The 18,205-nt window shown below is 36.7% G+C and overlaps 1 long non-coding RNA gene across 1 annotated transcript in view; it reads right to left on the bottom strand.

The window, feature by feature from the left end:
- LOC115436173 (uncharacterized) overlaps positions 1 to 18,205 on the bottom strand; it is a 29,875-nt gene that overhangs the window by 2,143 nt on the left and 9,527 nt on the right. The window contains exon 2 of the long non-coding RNA XR_003937785.1: positions 13,244 to 13,416. This is a non-coding gene — a long non-coding RNA (uncharacterized LOC115436173). The remainder of the gene's footprint in view (positions 1 to 13,243; positions 13,417 to 18,205) is intronic.

The raw sequence follows: 18,205 nt of genomic DNA, 5'->3' as shown, positions 1-18,205 counted from the left end.
GACAAACGTCACAATTCCGCGTCCCAGAAGTGTTACTTCTGTAAAAACGTGGTCTCTTATTCCATCAGGACCTCTTTAGTGCATGTGGGTCACTTCAGGGTCACATTCAGTTCAGACTCAAAACTGACAGAAGTCGCATTTAATGTGGAATATGAACGAACAAACAAAAAAATCGGATTTCACCCAAAAAATCTGAATTGTGCATTTAGACCTGCTGTGTGAATGTAGCCTTAGTTTAACCCTATAACACCAGACGTATCATATTTGATGCATGAGTTTTGAAGCCCTCTACATGATCAGTGTGAGATTTTTTTTGTCTTGAAAAACCTGATATATACAATTAGATACATGCAATACACAGGTAATCCACCAGGGGGAGGAGTTCATTCACCAGAGGCCTTTCCAGTGACACTACAAGACTGTCGTTAATGAGGAAGGAGGAAGAACTGTGACCATTTAGAAAAGGAATTTATTATTATAACTGTTAAAAACTCCACTTCCTGGTTGGGGAGGGTCAGGACCTAACCCTCTCCTATCAGGCCACACCCAACCCTTTAAGAGGAAGAGTCAGGCCCAGACCACCCTCCTTCCTTTGTTTGACTGGGAGCATGTGGCCTGAAGAGAAGACAGACTTAAATGCACAGACTGGATGGATGCATAATTGACTTAAAATCATCCTACCCATGTCAACACCAGAACTGTTCACCTGTATATAATCAACCTGAAGAGAGAATAAAGCATTTCAACGCAATCTCTGACCACTTATCATATCTAACTGTATGCCAGTGAAGAAGTTCTAATTATTACAACACAAATCAGCCCTTTTCATCAACCTTCATAGTTTTTTACAATAACCTTGATTTAACCAGGAAAAAAGTTCATTGAGATTAAAAATCTCTTTTTCGAGTGTTCTGGCCAAGATGGTAGGAGCAGCGGAAGAAGTTACACAAAATGGAAATCACACTAGAAATATACATAAACACAATGGAAGTCGGCACTAAAAACAAACTTAAAACTGATAAGAACATACATGTTAAACATCACCATTATTTTAAAAGGTACTAAAAGTATATGGGTCATTTCAGAATTGGGGGTACATTTGGCGTCTCCCAGATACACCCTTTGTTTTTTCTCCCCAGACAAATCTTAATTGAATCAGTTTTTAATAATACTACTAATTGAATTGAACTTTAACAAATAATAATGCTTTTTGTATATTTTTGATAAAATGTATACAGAAAATATTAGCCTAAGAAGTCCCACCCCATCCAAAATGGACTGTCTTCGGCTCAGGATTCATACATTGAACTTGAATTAAAATGAAACAATTTAATATAATTTTCTTGTTTTTGTGCTCACTCTAACAACATCAATAAAATCAATTGCACAGAATAGGTATTTTCTGTATTATATGAAATTCAGTATTAAATAAATGTTTTTTGTCTGTCTATACCAGGGGTCGGCAACCTTTACAACCTAAAGAGCCATTTTTGTCTGGAAAAAAAGAAAGAAATCTGGCTGGAGCCATAACAATTTTTTTAAACCCATCTACATTTTACCATGAGGTGGCTGCTCTGTTGTAGCCTATTTGTGATTAGTTTGCTATTTAACTTTGTATTTCCATTACAATAATGCAATGTCTGGTGCATTTATGAAATTATAAAACTACAACAAAGAAAACATTCAAGATTTGTACAATTTTTTTTTTTTTTATGATGGACACTATTTCCAAAACATAATTACGTTGTGTAATGGAGAAAATGTGCAACTTTCATGTATAGTGGCTTACTTACTAATTCTGAACAAATGCAAATTGATAAACTTGTATTGAATTTGGCAAGAACATAATCCATTTTGGTTTTAATGCTGTCAAAAAATTATTTCATTCTGTGTAAAGCCTGCACATTTTTGCAGATAGACAAAGTTAGAATAGATTTAGGCCTATAGCGGCGTTTAAAAGTAATGACTCATTCAGTTCATTTCCAAATATTCCTTATGTTTTTTGACCAGAGGAGCCATAGAGAGATGCTGAAGAGCCATATGTGGCCCCGGAGCCACAGGTTGCAGACCCCTGGTCTATACGATCTGGTCAACTCTGTTCTCTCTGTTATTAAACTCCATAAAAATCTCCAAAGCATTCATATAAAAACATGAGACCTGCATCCTGTGATGTCACTTCCTCTGGCACAAAACATGTTGAAGGCACTAAGGTATGTCATTTTTCTTCTCCCATTATTTTGTACAAAATGTTTAGGATACACCAATAGTAGATTAATTACTTGTCATCTCTGTTACTGTCAAATCAAATGTTCCTTAAAAGCATCTCACAGCCGAACCCGATTCAATCAGTTAGAAAAATATCTACACCCACATTTGTCCTTTTCCCTTTGATTTAAAATGACTTGATGAATTACCAGTTTGTTAGTCATGTTTGTGTCATATTATGTTTTTGTTTGTTCAAAAAATAATATTTGAGCATTGACACCTGATGGATCAAATAAGATAAAAAAATTGAAACTCACACAAAGAAACTGATATTTGAGAAAAAAAAATGTTGTTGGTTCTTCAGAAGGACTACTGAAGGCTCCAGTTTCAACGAACTGGAATGTTCTCAGTGCTTTAATGGTTCAGACTTCACAGGGTTAAACAGCAGCAGCAGCAGCGTGGACACTGTCTTGTACATCAGGCTGGTTTCATCAGCTGCAGACCTGTCCATGTCGAACACCCACACCCTATCCAGCCCCCCACCCCCACCCCCTCCATGATGATCCCTGGCTTATCAGAGCGCCAAAGCATGAGCGATGATGCCATTTAATGCTGAGAGCGTCTGACTACGGTCGGCTGGAGAAGACAGGTGTGCACTCAGCGCAGATAGGATAATAAATGTGAGAACTCTTCTAATTAAGGGTTGGCTTTTATGTGTTAGTATTTTACAGTCCTTACATTTATTTTTTTATTTTTTTCTTCTTCTCTCTTGGGCTTTTATTGCTAGTTAAAATGCACTAATAGTAACATCCACTGACGTTAGTCCGTGACAGACGGTGTTAACCCTTCAACCCCTGACGTGTCTGTGGTGAGCGTTCTGAATGTATGATTTATGTTAAATATTCATAAAAATCCAACCGCTTCCTCAATAAGAAAAATGTCAAAATGTGCTGATAGAATAAACCTTGCACTTTCCATAGACATCTGAGCATGCTCAGTTCACCCCCTGCCACCTGTGTAATGGGGGGTAAAACACAGAGCAGTGAGTGAGACTGACTCATTATAAAAATAGACTTTTTTTTTTTTTTTTTACACCATTTTCCTCGTGGTTTTTTGCTTTTCCTGTTTGAAGTGTTGTTGTATATATTTTTTTCCTTTTCCTTTTTGACCGTGTAACTGTATTTTCAAGTTCAACCAGGTGCCAAAAAGCCAAATAAACAAAATAATCCTACTTGAGTGACTAGAAATAAAACAGATTTCAAGAAAACATGAATACTCATACATATACATGAAAACAAAATTCATGGATAACTCACAAATATGTATTTTTTTCCCAGCTCAAACATAAAAACTTCCAATTTACCATAAATATCTGTAAAAACAGTTCAACATTGCTAATCCAAAATAGAAAGACTATGTTGTGTTTTGTTTTGTTTTGTTTTTAATTATTGGATTACGTCATGATAAATGAGGAGTGTCAAACTCATTTTACTTTAGGGGCCTCTTTTTTTTTTTTGTTTTGGTGCAAATAAGAGTTTTGACCGTGGAACTGCTTTATGGATTCAACCAGGTTTTAAAAAACAGCTGGACCGAGTTAAAAAAAAAAAAAAGAGCCCAAAACTAAAACTACTGGGCCCAAATTGAAATACTTATTGCTTATTTATTTTTTACTTCATTTTAGTTAATTTTTTGTCTTTTTTCATGTTATTTATTGTTTAGTAAATATTTTATTATTTTTGTTCATTTAATTGCTTATTTTGTTTATTTTTCTACATTTTGTTGGTTTATTATTCACTTTTATTGATTTTACTGATCACTCTGACTGTTTTTGTTCATTTTGTTGCTTATTTTCTTCTTTTTTTGGCTGGGTAACTGCTTTATGGAGTTCAACCAGGTGAAAGAAAAACAGCTGGACTGATTGTAGAAAAAAGAGCTCATAACCAAACTACTGGGCCCAAATTCAAATACTTATTTATTTATTTGTTTGTTTGTTTGTTTGTTTGTTTGTTTGTTTGTTTGTTTTAGTTAAATTTGTTATTTATTGTTTAGTAAATATTGTATTCATTTCTATCATTTAGTTGATTATTTGTTTTGTATTTTCCTAATTTTTTCTTCAATTTTGTTCAGTTTGTCTTATTTTGTTCATGTTACTTATTACTTTGTTGGTTTATTATTCACTTTTTTTCATTTTATTGATCACATTGACTGTTTTGTTCATTTTGTTGCCTATTTTCTTCTTCTTTTTTGGGGGGGGGACTGTGTATCTGCTTTATAGAGTTCAACCAGGTGTCAAAAGCCAGCTGGACTGATTTAGAAAAAAAGGACCCAAAAAATAAACTGTTGGGCCCAAATTCCAATCCTTGTTGTTGTTCAGTGTTCCAGTTCACAGTTGATGTTCAACATCCTAAATCTCTTATTGATGTAAATTCTGCCTTATTTAGTCCAAACCTGTCAAAGTTCCTCTATGTCTTTTATTGTTATTCCACCTTGTTTTGAACCTAAAACACACAGTAAAACAAAACCACTGAAGAAAAGGAACACAAACACATACTCACAGTAGCTTTAATGAACCTGAATTGTCGCAGATTCACAGCATCATTGAAATAATGTCTCAGGGGTTACAGGGTTAATATGTTAACCTTTACCTGGAATCATGGGTTAATGTGTTAAAGGGTTAATGGGAATAAGTTGCAGACAATGGTGTTTAATCAGAACCTCTGCGTCCTCCTGAAACAGTGATGGTTTGTCAACTTTTGGCAAAGTTAGAACAACAGATGGCAACTGAAAATGATTACTCAGAGATTTAAGTTGGATGACACCAGAGGTTACGCCGTCAGGAAATGGAAAGTACGTCTGGCATCTCGACAACTTTTAAAATTAATTTTAAGCTCCGTTGCTTCACCGTGAGTTTCTCTGTGAATGGATTTATGAGATTTTAACCGTTGTGTTATAGCTGCAGATTAAACCCCAGCATCAAACATATATCAAACGACATTTACTGTGTTCACTTTAACCCTTAAAGACCCAAACATCCACCACCGACCGAAACCATCTGCTGTTTATAAAACTGTTTAATACTTGTGGATCCACTAATCCTATCAATACATGAAAATAATTGGTGTAAAATACAGTTCTTCATCTTTTCATGGTCATCAGAGATGACCCATTTGGACATTCAGAGGATCCGTACTTACTGTGGAAACAGTCATTTTCTACAACATTGATTCACCAGTAAAACCCATGAAGTTGGATCAATGACAGTGGATGGACACACCTCACTTTTTTATATTCAGTTATTGATTAATATATTTGCTGAAAAAGTCACTTTTTCTTCAGTTTTCTTTTTCTGATATTATCACAATCATCTTTAATCTGGGCTTTTATGAACATCTACATGATCAGTGAATGAAACATAGGAAAATACCAGCTTTTCACTGAAAAAATGCAAAAGGCAGAGGATAATGTTGGAATAAATGATGATGAGTCACCTATAAATAAAGAAAAAACTTAACTTGCTGACACAAAAGTAGCACTAGTTCTTTATGGGTTGAATTCAAAGGTCATTCAGAGGCTTTGTAGTTACCATGGAAACACTGTCATCTTCTACAACATTGATTCACCAATAAAACCCATGGAGTTGGATCAATGACAGTGAAAGGACACACTGGGTTTATGTTCAAGTAATGATAAACTTTGCTGAAAAAGTCACTTTTTCTTCAGTTTCCTCTGTTCTGATGTAGTAACAGTTGAATTTGAAGGCTTTGGGGTGCCTCAGGGCTCTATTCTGGATCCTGTTTTCTTTGTAAATACTGCCCATGGGTTCCATTTCTAGAAAGCACAACATCCAAATTTATTATTTTTTCAGATGATGTGATTGGATGGTATGTGTTTTCTGTTTCTGATAAAAACAACCCTCATACTTTGATTTGAGCTTTTATGAACATCTACAAGATCAGAAAATCAGATAAAGGAAAATACATGATTATACCGAGAAAAAAAACAAAAAAAACGCAACATGCAGAGGATTATATTACAATAGATGGAGATAAATCATTTAAGAATGGTTAAATAGAAAGAAAAAATCATTCGGGAACTGACAGAAATGTAGCACTGGGTCTTTATGGGTTAATATCCTGCATTAGCATCAATGCTACTTCATTGCATTTCGGAATTGCACCTGCTTTTAAACTTGATTTGCTTTGCCAGCTTGAGGGATGCTTCAATTACTACAGTCTACTCTCGTTATACCGCCAACTTCTGTTCACGGCCAAATTGGCGGTATAGCGAAAATGGCGTTACAACGGGTTGCGTCCATAATGTGCATGTCTTTACTATATGATGTCTATGCTGCCTCCGTTAACCCGTTCTAATTGTGTTTCTAAATAAATCTTGATTCTGTTATGTTGTAAGGGATCATTTAAAGTGGGGAAACATTTTAAGCATTATTATACCGTGTCGGGAAATGACACCCCATCATCTTGAGGCTTTGGCTTAATCCCACGTCCTCTTCCCGACATCCTGACCTACTGAGTGTTCTGCGATAAATGAACAGTGGCCGTTCCGTAGACCTACTCGTAGCTTGTTGCGATCAGCGTCTGGCGCGTTTGTTTCAGTGCGTTGTTAAAATTTATGTGTACTCGATGGCAATCACGCTGGCGGTATAACGGTCGGGAAATCAATGGTATAAGTGTTGTTTGTGCATGGAACTGGGCTGGCGGATGGCGATAGGCGGAAATGGCGGTAGCTAATGGAATAATGCATTGGGGATTTTTGTGCAATGGTTTTGGTCGGCGGTCAGCGAAAATGGCGGTATAACGGCGGGCGGTTTAACGAGAGTAGACTGTATATTGTGTTTATACAATGACAAAGTATTGAAATATGTTAGAGTGTAATTAATGGTTTCTTAAACTTTTGGGTGTTTTGCATATTATTTCCATAAAGTAACAACTAGTATTAAAATATGTTAAAATGTGAGAAAATATCACATTATCAGTATTAGAATTTTTTTTATTTGATAGTTTTCATCATTTTCTGATATTGGTTTAATAAAAGATCTCCATGAAAAATAGGTTCTTAAAAAATGTCAATCTTTTTTTTTTCTTTGTCTAAAAAGGAATAAAATCACAGTTGACTGAGGGTCTCATAATTCATGCAAGGGTTAAAACCCAAATGTTCATGTATTATTTGGTAACTGCAGGTATTTTACACTCGTGTATTTCTTGTTAAATCTTCAGAATCATAAGTATTTTCCCTGCTTAATGTTGGAGTAAAGTGTGGTGTTATTATCCCATCAGACGCTGACCTGACTTTAGGGCGGACAGGTCTGTCGGCTACAAGGTAAAGCCAGAAAAGCAGCTAATTTAGTCTGAATATCCAACTTCAGGACAAGGTCTGTGGGTCTTATGTCTGCAGGCGGAGCTCACAGATACTTCATTTAGTGACAATTATAAATGCTTTTTGTGTTCTGTCTTCGTTATGAAACACATTCTTATGGCATCGTGCAGAAAATAATCACTGCTTTGCATCAAACCCTCGTCTTCTGCTTTTTTTCTGGTTTCTTGGTTGTATAAAGGCCTTTAGATTAGATTAGATTAGATTAGATTAGATTAGATTAGATTAGATTAGATAGACCTGTATTGATCCCTTGGGCAGATCCCTCCGAAAGCTGAGGTTCCAATTGCAGCACAACACAAATGGTAATTTTTATTCTACATTATTTAACGTTTATATATTTTATTTGATATTTACCTCCGCCAGGAGGTATTGTGATCGCTTTGCTTTGTGTATTAGTGTGTGTGCATGTTTGTTTATTTGTTAGCTAGATAACTCAAAAGTTATGGATGGATTTTCAGGAAATTTTCAGGAAATGTTGATACTGGCACAAGGAAGAAATGATTAAATTTTGGTGGTGGTCGGGGGTGGGGGGGCCACTGGAGCCCACTGTTCTGCCTTGGCGGAGGTCTGCACTCTCCGATTGCTTTTCATGTTTATCTTATTTATGCTTCAGACACTGAGACCTGGGGAACTATAATTCGTTTTTTCATGTCTAATGATTAAATGACAGTAAAACTGAGTCTGAACACAGAATGTACACATTAGAAATATCACAAGAAAATATTAATACCAATAAATAAAAACAGTGAAAAAGTAAAGTGTACATAAGTACTAGTAAAACAAAGTCTAAAGTAGTAATAATAAATGAGTAATTATGTTACAATATTATATGTATGTGTGTGTGTGTGTGTGTGTGTGTGTGTGTATGTATATATATATATATATATATATATATATATATATATATATATATATATATAATCTCAATATAAAAGTCATTATAAAGTGATAATGGTAATAGTAGTCATAATAATGACATATACATACAGTATATAAGTATGTAAGTAATGTAAAGCCCTATAAATAAAAAAATAACCACATATTCTGGGGTAATGTTAATAAGAGTCTAATTTAATTTAACAGACAAATATATAATTATAATAAGCTCTTAATTATTTTTGCATCATGTTTTGTGTCAGGACCAAAATATGACACAAAAAATCACAATGGATGTGCATGCACAACCTAATAATAATAATAATAATAATAATAATAATAATAATAATAATAATAACTGCTCAGTCCCACTGATGGAGCTTTAGACATTTGCTCTATAGTTGACCCTCCCTGTGGGTCACTCTTCTGCAGTTGTCCATCTGTCCAGTTGTCCATCTGTCCACCTTCCCTCAGCTGTTTCAGTCCAGATAACTGGTAATAGGCTCTGACTATGGATATGTGTGGGAGTACAGATAAGTACTGTCCAAAAGGCCTGGGTCTAGACGGACCTGCTGAACCCACCTGACTGCAGCAGGCTCCTCCCCCTGCACCTGGACATGTGCTCCAGTTCCAAACACAGGATAAACACTCAGCTGTTGTTGGACAGTGATGCTGACATGATTACCAACAGCAATAAAACACTTCTCACTCACTCTCCCATTTGCCAGGAAACTGTCAGATAAGGCCAATAATGAACTGCAGCCTCACACCCATAGACAGGTTTTCTCTGTGCCGTGTAAACCTGCACTCACACCCGAGGCCATTACGCTTCCCAGAGCAGGTACGGCATCAATCAAATCTGTCAGAAAGTGATGCAGCACAAGCACCAACATTAGACCGAGCCCTAATAAATTCCTGACAAGACATCAAAAGGCAGATTCTCCATTTGGATGGTACATATAAAAGCTTCCCATCTTGTCTCGTTTCTTTAAATGCGTAAAATGGTTCTCAAAAGTGCACAGCGTCGCAATTTCTGGCTTTTAAGTTTAAGTGCCCTGCATTAACCCTTTATGGACGCCCCTTTTAACTGGCAGCCTCGATTTCTTTAGGTTGTTTTTGCAATAAAAGTGTCAGAAAATGTCTTTATTCCCCAATTCTTTGGCACCTTTTTTTCCATTTAATTTTCTGTATCTGGCCATTAGTTATCATTATTAATGTAATAAATGCTTAAAATAGTATGTTACATTAAAAAATTTAAAAAACTTAACTTAACTGGACTTATATATTTTTTGTATCATATTTATTATGGAAAACAACTGTAAATGTGCATAAGGAAATCTTATGAGATAATTGAAATGAACTGTCAACTATTTTCCATGTGTTCAAACATTTGAGTTTGTCTAGAATCTAGATCATTGTGTGTCCATGTTCTTCTTTATTTTGCTTCTTTTGGATCCTGTTGATAGTCTGTGTTCACTTTGTGTCTAGTTGTAGACAGAGCCCCTCATTTCACTGACAAAAACATCCACCATCTGATTCAAATACACACACTGCATCTGTGTATGCCCTGGAGAGACCTGCATATAGACTTACATCTGCATATATAAAGAATTGGACATTTACATCAAATTTAATGCTACAATTATGGAGAGAAATCAATCAAATCAATTCTTTTTAACTGCAAATCCATTCTTTTTGATTGATGAATAAAGAAACAGATTTCTCTCCATGTACAATACAACTATCAATGAACAAAACAAACTGCAAAAATACAGATTAAAACACAACGACGACGACGCTCCAAACAGCACTATCACTATTATATACAAATATTTACAACAGTGGTGCTCAACCATCTCAACACTCTCCTGGGTGGGTGCAAGTAAAAGGGGGGGGTCGTGAGCGACATCACAACATTATAAATCACTCGGCACATAGTCCCCGCTCACTTTCACTTTCTCACAGCTTTATTTACAGAGTTATATTACCCACCACAACCTCCATATACAGGTCTGTCGCGTTATTTTTTTGACTTATGTGCCCCCCCCCCCCCCCCCCCCCCCACACACACACACACACACACACACACACACACACACACCACCACAACCACCGGTCCCACAATTTTTTTGGTCATTGGGACTCATGAGGCTCATGATGCTGTTAGTGGGGCTTAGTTCAAAAAAGTTTGAGAATCCCTGATCTACAGTGTTGGGAATAACGCATTAAAAATAGTGCCATTAGTAACGCCGTTATTGTTTTCCAGTAACGGGTAATCTAATGAATTACTATTTGAAACGTTACAACGCCCTTACCGTTACCAGCAGCAAAATGTGTTGCGTTACTATGCACTGATATCTAACAGCTGTTTTCCGTCCTGGCTCGTTCAGCCAGGCACGAGAGATGTGACGTTCGTGGACGAGTCGAGTCTTTTGAACGGCTCTTTTCAGTGAATGATAAGAACCAATTCGTTGTGAGCCGTTCGTTTATGTGCTGTTCTTATATTCAAATTGCCCACACTGCCTTCATGCTTCACCTGTGTGTCCATGAGTCTGAGCTGTCCACACTGCCTTCACCTGAACAACTAATGACATGTCCGAGTTTGAGTTGTCCGCAGCACACCCCATCCACTTGAACGCAGCTACGTGCGCAGCTAATTTAGGGGAGGAGTTATCAGCTAATTAAGGAGTTATCACTGAGCATGACTGACTGGACTGAAGACATTTACTGCTGTATCAGGGAGGAGCGACTGAAAAAAGTGGAGATGTGGAATTAAGTGGAGGAGCATCTTCTTCTTATAAATGCAGATATGCATTCATGTGGTGGAAAAGCCGGGCCCTGGTGGACCCCAGCTGGGCCCTGGTGGACCCCCAGCCTCACCACAGTCATGGTATTCAGTACCTGTCTGCTGTTCTACTCTTTGCAACTGGCCATGAAACACGCTCAAAAATCAGTTTCCTTTTACATATTTGAAGGTTTTTCAAAAAAGTAACCCAATAATTACTTTCCCTGGTAACTAATTACATTTATGAAGGAGTAATTCTGTTACTAATTCAATTACTTTTCTGTAAAAGTAACTAGTAACTACAACTAATTATTTTTAAAAGTAATTCACCCAACACTGCTGATCTATAATAATTCGCCGCTAAAACCTCACTAAAAGGCTGCTAAAAGTCATAAAAGTCTTCCATCTCTCTCTCACCGACTGCACTCTGCTGCTCTCTGCTCCGCCCACTTCCACCCCTCCCCCTCAGCCAATGCAGGCCTCTACCCTAATGTGTTATAGACCAATAGAAAGAACCCAATCTCTGCTTTCAGATGACATTTGGATTTTATCATCAGCACAAACGGTTCAGGAGTTCCATTAATATGAATGACAGTGGATGCAAACATGTGGCACTGGAGACACAATGGTCTTCAAAGGGTTAATGAATCTGTCGCATAAATGTGAACCTTCTCAATTTTAAGTAAATGAAAAAGTATGCAATTAAACTAACGTGAGCTTCCGGAGGTCTGGAAAGTGATTCATTAAACTGAGCAACAATGCAGAACAGGAGTGGTAGCGGTGTCACCGGCTCTTTGATAATAAGGCAGAAAGGCTCGGCTGTAAATCAGAGTTTTTCCAAGACTTGTTCAAACTCGGTAAAGTTTAGACTAATTGTGCATGATAAGATTTCAGTGCATCTTCTGAAATGTGAAATGCACTGAACCGAGACACAGAAAACCCTCATTGGATGTGACTCACCGTCTCTGAAAAAGGCCAGAGCTGAGGAGAAACCGCAAAGTTTTATCCTGGGAAAAAAAAAAAAGTTAACATGTTTGACCCAAGAATAGTTTTTCAATTCACCTGGAATGGAAGAGTCAACTGCAAAATGTGGATTAGAACTGAATCAGTCAATACAACATTATTTTTTAATACAACAGGGTGAATATAGAGTTAAACTGAAAATATTTCAAGTATTTATTGATGGAATTTCAATCAATTTTACAGGGAAAAAAACAATGATATAAGACTGGATAGACTTTAAAATGAGCTAAATATAATATCTTACTCTTCCATATTTTAACGTCAATAAATTCAGTTATTTCTTTCTTTTATTTTTCCTGTTAGGGTGGTATTTAACAGAAATAAGGGGTTCAACTACATCAGAGTGTGAATCCGATTCACTTTAACCCTTAAAGACCTGGAGATCCTTTTGTGTCAGTTCCCACTTTAATTTTTCTCTATTTACCCTTCAAGTGATTTATTATCATTTATTATAATATTATCTTGTGTTCCATTTTTTTCAGTGTAAATCAGGTATTTTCCTATATTCAATTCACTGATCATGTAGATTTTCATTAAACTTCAGATTAAAGTTGAAGGTTATTATATCAGAAACAGAGAAAACTGCAGAAAATGCATCTTTTTCAGCAAAAATATCAATAATTGAACATAAACCAAGAGTCTACAACCTTATTTTGTGCATTTTAATTCGTCTTATTTATTGTTTCATTTCCTTTTTTTTTTTCATGTTGTTGCTTATTTTATTATATTCTCTTCAATTTTGCTTAGTTTGTATCTTATTTTGTTCATGTTACTATTATTCTGTTGTTCGTTTTTGTTGATTACTTTGGCTGTTTGTGTTTATTTTATTACTTATTTTAGGGTTTTTTAGGGTCATTATATCAAAAACAGAGAAAACTGAAAAAAACAACTTTCACCAAACAAAACAGTAACTGAATGTAAAAACAAGTGTCTACAACCATTGTCATGTTTATTATTTACTTTAAGGGACAAGTAGATTTGCACATCATCTGCAAAACAGTGAAACTGGATGTTGTAATTTCTAAAAATGGAACCCAGGGGCAGCATATACAAAGAAAACAGGATCCAGAATAGAACCCTGAGGCACCCCAAAGCCTTCAAATTCAACTGGTATTATAACAGAATAGAAAACACTGAAGAAAAAGTGAGTTTTGTCAGTAAAATCTCTCATTAACCGAACATAAACCCAGTGTGTCCATCCACTGTCATTGATCCAACTCCATGGGTTTTACTGGTGAATCAATGTTGTAGAAGATGACGGTGTTTCCATGGTAACTACGGAGCCTCTGAACGTCCAAATGGGTCATATATGATGAGCATGAAAAGACGAATAACTGAATTTTACACCAATTATTTCCATGTATTGATAGGATTAGTGGATCAACAGGTATTAAACAGTTTAGATCAGTAGCTGTTTTGGTCTTTGTGGGTTAAAGTGTTTGTTTTAGAATAAAAGTGTAAATTGGGGTAAAGTTAAAGCTGACATTCCTTACAATCTACATTTATTACTGGTTCCGTTCCTTTGGTTGCAGTTTCAGTTGAACTGCTGGTTGCCGGTGCAGCTCAGAGCTGTTGTTGCTCATTTTATTTTAATAATGTTGCTGATGACAGTGTTTCCACGGTAACTACAAAGCCTCTGAATGTCCAAATGGCTCATATATGATGAACATGGAAAGAATTTTTGATTAATTTTGGTCATTTTCATTCATTTTAATTGTTATTTTATATTTTCTTCCTCAATCTTATTTAGTCTGTGGCTTATTTTGTTCAATTATTTCATGTTATATTAATTTATTATTCATTTTTGTTTATTTTATTGATCACTTGGGCTGTTTTTGTTAATTTTGTTGCTTATTTTAGTCTTGTTTTACTTCATTTTAGTACATTTTTGGCTTGCTTTTCTCCACATTATTATGTTGTAAATTTTTTTAAATTTTATTTTTGTTCATTTTATTTATTGTTTCATATAAACCCAGTGTGTCCATCCACTGTCACTCATCCAACTGCATGGGTTTTACGGGTGAATCAATTTTGTAGAAGATGGCGGTGTTTCCACGGTAACTACAGAGCCTCTGAACGTCCAAATGGGTCATATCTGATGACCATGAAAAGATGAAGAACTGTATTTTACACCAATTATTTACATGTATTGATAGGATTAGTGGATCAACAGGTATTAAACAGTTTAGATGGTTTTGGTCGTCAGTGGCTGTTTTCATCTTTATGGGTTAAATGCATTGCACTTTTTTTAAAAAATAGGTAAAAATAGCACAAGAATAAATAAATGGTGTAAGAATAAACCATAACAGAATCAATAGTGTATATACTAATCAATTTACAATGGTTATGAGTTGAGGAAGTAAACAATGGATCAAAAACAGCAGCAGATATTAACAATACAGTCATGGAAAAAAATATTAGACCACCTATTGTTTTCTTCAATTTCTTGTTCATTTTAATGCCTGGTACAACTAAAAGTCAATTTGTTTGGACAAATATAATGATACCAACAAAAATAGCTCATAGTAGTGTAATTTCAGAGCTGATATCTATCCATTTAACATGTTTTTTTAATAATAACCAAAATCACTTCAGTTCTTCCATCAGTATCTATGGCATAGTACTGACAAAAACAGTGCTTTTAGACATTCCACGTTTTCTTTTCTGTCTGTTTTAGTCACATGACACACACAGGAGTTAGGACTGGATTGCATAACCATTGTTTTTGGTGACTTTTGATGGTCTAATAGCTTTTTCCGCGACTGTAATTCAGTTTTTCAGGAGAGAATTTGTCTCAGTCTTGAAATCAAGTGAAATCAAGTGTACATCCATGTTGAAGGGGTCAGTGGTGGAACATGTGACATCAGTAAATGATGTAGGTGGATGATGGATGTTTGGGTCATTATGGGTTAAACACACATTTATGAAATGGAACACATGCAGGAAAGCTCAGGTGTATTATTATATACCTGTCACTAATGGGTATATTAACTGTGTGACAACGCTCACATAATGCGTCTAAACTGTCTTTAACCTTTTTCAGAACCACCTGCTTATACTGAGTCTCCACCATAATTGAGTGAATCAGTACCTATAGCAACAGAGCTCCCCTCTCCGGTGGCCGACAGAGCTGACATTCAAATGTCAGCCTCAGGACATCACATGTGTTTCCTCTAGTCGAGCTAGAAAGAAAAAAAAAAACCACACACACAAATCAGGTCCCAGCAGGACGGCGCTCATAAGGCTGTGATGTTACAGCTTCAGTCCCTGGCTCGGCCTTGAATGTCGAGGTCACGGTTTTATTCAGGACGACACAGGAGCTGCCATGTTCACATTATGTGTAAGTGAGTGAACACCACAGGCTGATGTAGGAGGAGCTGTGGACAAACATGGAGGACTTTTATCGGCAACAATTAGGGATGGGAATCGAGAAACGGTTCTTTTTTGAGAACTGGTTCCCAGTAGCTCGACTCCTTGGAATCGTTTGCCTGCCTGCTTAAGGATTCTGCTTATCGATTCTGCCTTCGTTGTGCATCCGCGATGACGTCACACGTACGCTGCATTGTTTTGGTCAGAACGTAGCCAACATGGCGTTGAGGCAGAAATGGTCCAAACAGATGACACCAGGTCCACTTACTTGGAACACTTGCAAAGCTTCCATGTCTTCAAAAGGGTGGAATCCCTCCAATATCCTCAAACATTTGTCCACAGCATGTGATTCATTTGCAGGAATGTTACGTATTTGATACTTAGCCGTGCTTTTGAATGTAGCGGCAGAGTGAACGCCGGGCCAGTTCTGGTTCCAGTGTGGGCAACAAACGTCGTAACTCCTCAAATACAAGTTTCCAAAGGTAAGAAGGGAAAGGAAATGAGGGCACAACAACGGGAGATGAGCTGAGTAGAACTGGTTCCACGTAGTAGAAATGCGGCAATAGAGGAATTAGTAAAGCGTCTTTAGTTTCACTTTCACTGCCCCCCCCGAACTGGTCCGGCGTCATCTGTTATTATTATTTGTACATACTGTATATGTTATATTTTCTGTGCAGAGATGGAAATATAAAAGACAGTTAATGCAAACACACCCGTTTGTACTCTTTTATTCCCTCACCCAAGGAGAATCGATAAGAGAATCAATAAGAGAATCGATAAGAGAATCAGATCGATACGCAATATCAATAATGGAATCGGAATCGTTAAATTCTTAACGATTCCCATCCCTAGCAACAATGTTCATGTGAAACAGATGAAAAGGAAAAGAAAAAGAATTCCAGTGTACCTGTATGTCAGCGTCATGTTCTATCTGAGCTCTATGTTCCAGTCCTGTGGTCTGCATGCAGATCAATCTAACAATAGAAGTGGGCGGGACTTTCACTGGAGGAGAACTCAACAAATCCAATCACAGTCCATATATGACTTCTATCAGTGATCAATAGGAACTAGACTGATATCTGGAACCATTTACATGTTATAAACCATCAAAATATGGACCATTAGAAGGAAAGAAACATTTATAATATTTCCAAAATCTGGCAAAAATGTAAATTTCTCAAAACTGTAAACAATCTTTGTAGACATTGTCCCAAGGAAGTTACATAAAAAATTTGACATGATTCTGACCAGTAGTTTTGGAGAAGAGGATTGTTGGTATCTAGACATTGGTGACCAAGGTCAAAGGTCATGGACCCAAATCCAAGTCCATATATGACTTCTATCAGCAATTGATAGTAACTATATTGATATCTCTAACAATTTACATGTTAAGGCGAAGACACACCAACCCGATTTTCAGCGGTCAGACGTCGTCGGTCAGTCGGTCAGGTCGGTGACATGAGTCTGTTTGGTGTGTTCTGAGCGATGGGCCTTCGTTAATGCCGTCTCCAGTCTTTTCAGCTGATTCAACATGTGTAATCGGCCACAACCAGTCGTTCAGTCGGACCAATCTGATTGGTGGAGGGATAGACCTGGACTAGTGAAGCAGTGAAGCAGTAGTTTCCATGTGAATCCAGCTCTGCCAAGGTACTTCACACTATTACTGTCTTCTATAATAGTCCATTCACTGCACAGATCAGCTCTGAATGAGTGACAGTCAGTGTTGACCATGGACTTCATTCATTTCATGAAGTCAACACTGTTAGCATTGTTAGCATAGTGTGATTTCTCCATAACCCTGTAAAGCCTGAACCATTAAATCACTGACAGAAAATTTCAGTTCTTTGAAACTGGAGCCTTTATTGGTCTTTCTGAACAACCCCAAATTTTTTTTTTTCAAGTATCAGTTTCCTTGTATATGAGTTTCAATTTTGTATCATATTTGATACATCGGTTCTCAATGCTCAAATATTATTATTTTTTTTTAACAAAAACACAATATAACACAAACATGTTGAATAAATTTCTTTTCTAAATTGTCACAGTTCTTCCTCCTTCCTCATTCATGACAGTCTTGTAGTGTCACTGGAAAGGCCTCTGGTGAATGAATTCCTCCCCCTGGTGGATTATCTGTGTCTTACATGTATCTAATTGTATACATCAGGTTTTACAAGGAAAAAAAAATATCACACTGATCATGTAGAGGGCTTCAAAACTCATGATACGTTCGGTGTTATAGGGTTAATTTTCACCTGCGACAATGTTCTTCTTCCACAAGAAGAAACCCTAGAGCTGACAACACCAGTATCTTCTTATTTCTAACCATCCGTTCAATGAGTACAACGACCCTTCTTGACTACTCAACACTCTGCTGACAACAATGACTGACGACAGCGAGCTCTGTGTTTACAGAGATGTTCCGTCATTTTCTGGTTTTCCATCTCACACAAGTGCTGAACGTATGCTCATGTCAGTATTTGATTTGGTGTTTTCTTCACACTTTTTTGACCTTGTCAGGGAGAATGGAGCTGACTGATCATTCGGGCTACCTTT

This window comes from Sphaeramia orbicularis, chromosome 16 (genome assembly GCF_902148855.1).
Source record: "Sphaeramia orbicularis chromosome 16, fSphaOr1.1, whole genome shotgun sequence".
NCBI classification, from domain to species: Eukaryota; Metazoa; Chordata; class Actinopteri; order Kurtiformes; family Apogonidae; genus Sphaeramia; species Sphaeramia orbicularis.
The sequence above is the reverse complement of the archived record's forward strand: the minus strand, read 5'-3'. Positions and strand labels throughout refer to the sequence as shown.